The sequence below is a fragment of the Lithobates pipiens genome, unplaced genomic scaffold (genome assembly GCF_037356315.1).
Source record: "Lithobates pipiens isolate NorthernLeopardFrog02 unplaced genomic scaffold, aLitPip1_a1.2 Scaffold_13, whole genome shotgun sequence".
NCBI classification, from domain to species: Eukaryota; Metazoa; Chordata; class Amphibia; order Anura; family Ranidae; genus Lithobates; species Lithobates pipiens.
This window is the reverse complement of record NW_027507718.1, coordinates 175,242,161-175,246,129: the sequence shown is the minus strand read 5'-3', so window position 1 is coordinate 175,246,129 and position 3,969 is coordinate 175,242,161.

Sequence of the window (3,969 nt, the reverse complement as noted above, 5' to 3'; positions counted from 1 at the left end):
CGGGAGGCCTTGCAGAAAGGTCTGTGCAACACATTTCCAGAGACTGGGAGGTTACAAACTCCTGGTCCTGGACAACGTGTTGCTGAGGCATCGGTCAGAAGGAGCGGTGGAGAAGGTGGCCGTCTGACCGATGCTTTCAGGCAATTTTTTAGTCCGCAGCCCCAAGGTATGTGGGGCTCACTTGGGGATGTTTTTGTTATTTGCGATTTATTTAGTTTACTTGAGGATTTTTTCCAATGGCCTATGTTATATAAGGCCTAATTGGAATAATGTCCTGTATATGAGAATGTTCCTTTCCTTCTTTATAGAGTTTTATGAAATTTTTAGACTTAAGAAATGGCCTGATGGTCTGATGATCTGACAGTGTCCTTTGCCCATGTGGAAGAGTAAGGTCGGGGAATGATGGTGGGCCCTCCTATGTTCTGGGTGCAGTTACTAGAACTGTGCGATCGGGTATGAGGGGTTGACCTTGTCCGATCGTGCTCTCCTAATGGGTAGGTATGCGACCGGATTGTACCATCAGATATGATCCCATTCAGAGAACAGGTCAGTTCTGATTCTCTAGAGTGTTTTTTAGTTTATTTTATTTTTAAAATTTTTTAATTCACAAAAAAGATCAAATGAGTATGAACCTATTTGTGAAACGGTTCGTGTCCGATTCCTTATAGCATTCGTGTATTTTATTTCATTTAGTTTCATTTAATGATCAGGGCGAACGATCATTTTTGCCCATTTCTAAAATGGCTGATTAGGAGCTGTAGCCAGGAGCTCGGAAGTGGGCGGTTACGTTCTGTAGCTAGTGAGTATTTAGGCGGTGGGTCAGCGCGCCGCCCGTACCCCAGGAAGAAGTCACTTTTGACGAAACTACGTAGGGTGAGCGGCGTGCTGACGTTACCGCCATTCCCCGTTGACCAGGAAGGACGGGCAGTGTTAATAGGAGAGAGCCGGCCGGCTCGTGATTGTACTTACGCTTGTACTCAACTGGAATTTGTGAGTTTGTTTTACTTTTATTTCGTTCGTATTAAATTTTTATGCGGAATTACGCTATGGGAGCCTTTCTTTCTTGTCTTATCTAAAAAATTTGGTGGAATGTGAGACGTTGTAAGAAAGAGATATAAGAGGTGGAGACGCCAGCAGAACCCATCGGAGAGACCAGGAACGATCGTTTTTTCTTCATGCCTGTATGATCTCCCTAAAAAGAGATCTTGGCAGCTGGTAAGCCTCATTGAAATAGGTGGTGGATAGAACTTCCTCTTTGGGCGCACCTGCTATACATCTGAAGGGTGTTTGTAAAGAGTCACTTCAAGGGACTTATTCCATACCTTCGTACTTCCCTCTCTTTGGACTTTTTATGTGCTTCAAGTTTGATGTTTTTATACACAATTTTTCTTGATAGTATACATTGTTTAATACTAGAATTTAACACGTCACATTGTTAATACTGTAATGTATAAGTTTTAGCGCAGCCTTATTTTTTGGGTTTGTGTCTAGTGTGGGTATCTCACATTGGGTTGCAGCAGGAATTTATACTGTTATTATTTATATTATCACTTTTAGAGTTTGTTTTCACCGGCTTAGGCCTTGTTTTGATTAATTGAGTTATCGTTTGGACAGCGCTGTTTTCCAAAAAGTTTTTTAGCCCCAAGGTATGATCGGTTCCAGCAACCATCGCCAGCGTCTGATTTACATGGTGCAGAAATACCTAGGGGCAAGGTCAGACTTGGACACCTTTCCCACCGAAAATCCTCTGGCTTACTGGGTCTTGAGAAAGGATCACTGGCCAGAGCATGCAATTGAGCTACTGGCCTGTCCTGCATCCAGCGTTCTTTCGGTACGCACCTTCAGTGCTGCTGGTGGCTTTGTTACCGATCACAGGGTGCCCCTGTCCACCGAATCAGTTGATCAACTGACCTTCATCAAGATGAATCAGTCTTGGATCACCCACAGTTACCAAGCACCTGAAGCTGATGTAACCGAATAATTTTTTTAGAAATATCACATCCCTTCAAGACTGCCTATGCTGATGCTGAGTGACTGTCCTGTTATGTTGATTGTCTATCCTCTTCCTCCTCCGCTGATATGTTGGAAAAACATTTTTGGTTCTGGGTGATGCCACCAGCCCAATTTTTTTGCCCCTCTTTAACAGGGGCATTTAATTACAATTTTTGATGCAATGCTTTGCAGCAGGGCTAATTCCTGCACTAAAACTAGAGTATATGGGAGAGGTTGCAGTGTCGTGGCACCATCACCAGTGCCTAAGGCCCAATTTTTCTGCCCCTGTTTAACAGGGGCGTTTAATTACAATTTTTGATGCAATGCTTTGCAGCAGGGCTAATTCCTGCACTAAAACTAGAGTTTATGGGAGAGGTTGCAGTGTCGTGGCACCAGCACCAGCACCTAAGGCCCAATTTTTCTGCCCCTGTTTAACAGGGGCGTTTAATTACAATTTTTGATGCAATGCTTTGCAGCAGGGCTAATTCCTGCACTAAAACTAGAGTTTATGGGAGAGGTTGCAGTGTCGTGGCACCAGCACCAGTGCCTAAGACCCAATTTTTCTGCCCCTGTTTAACAGGGCGTTTAACCACTTGCCGCCCGCCCTATAGGCAATTGACAGTGGCAAAGTGGTTTCATAATCCTGATCGGACGTCATATGACGTGATCAGGATTATGAGCCCCCGGGGGCGCGCATCGCGGCGATCGTTGTTGCGGGGTGTCAGTCTGACACCCGGCAACTACGATCTCGGTAAAGAGTCTCCGACGGAGACTCTTTACCACGTGATCAGCCGTGTCCAATCACGGCTGATCACAATGTAAATGGGAAGAGCCGGTGATCGGCTTTTCCTCACTCGCATCTGTCAGACGCGAGTAGAGGAGAGCCGATCGGCTGCTCCTCTGACAGGGGGGGTCTGTGCTGATCGATTATCAGCACAGCCCCCCAGAGGATGCCCACACTGGACCACCAGGGATGCCACCAGACCACCAGGGAAAAGGTAATCCTCCCTAGACCACCAGGGATGCCAGTCAGCACAATGGATGCCAATCAGTGCCCATAATGGATGCCAATCAGTGCCCACAATGGGCATCACTGATTGGCCTGCATTATTGTTTGGCACTGATTGGCATCTATTAGTACAGTATAACACCAATGCCGCCTATGAGTGCCCACCTGTGCCTCCTATCAGTGCCCACCCATGCCCATCTGTGCCGCCTATCCATGCCCATCTGTGCCGCCCATCCATGCCAATCCGTGCCAGCTATCAGTGCCAATTTGTGCCACCTATCAGTGTCCATCCGTGTCGCCCATCCATGTCGTCCATCAGTGCCGCCTATCAGTGCCGCCTATCAGTGCCACATATCAGTGTCCATCAATGCCACCTCATCAGTGCCACTTCATTGGTGCCACATCATTGGTGCCCATCAGTGCCGCCTTATTAGTGCCCATCAGTGTAGCCCCATCAGTGCCCATCAGTGAAGGAGAAAACGTACTTATTTACAAAGTTTTGAAACTGAAACAAAAAAAACATTTTTTTTTTCCAGAATTTTCTGCATTTTTTAATTTGTAGCGCAAACAATAAAAACCGTAGAGGTGATCAAATACCACCAAAAGAAAGCTCTATTTGTGGGAAAAAAATTATAAAAATTTCATTTGGGTACAGTGTAGCATGACCGCGCAATTGTCATTCAAAGTGCGACAGCGCTGAAAGCTCAAAATTGGTCTGGGCAGGAAGGTGTTTAAGTGCCCGGTATTGAAGTGGTTTATTACAATTTTTGATGCAATGCTTTGCGGCAGGGCTAATTCCTGCACTAAAACTAGAGTATATGGGAGAGGTTGCAGTGTCGTGGCACCAGTGCCCAAGGCCCAATTTTTCTGCCCCTGTTTAACAGGGACATGTAATTACAATTCTTGATATAATATTTCACAGGAAGGCCTGTTCCTGTGCCCACCCAGAGTAACTGTGAGGACTTATA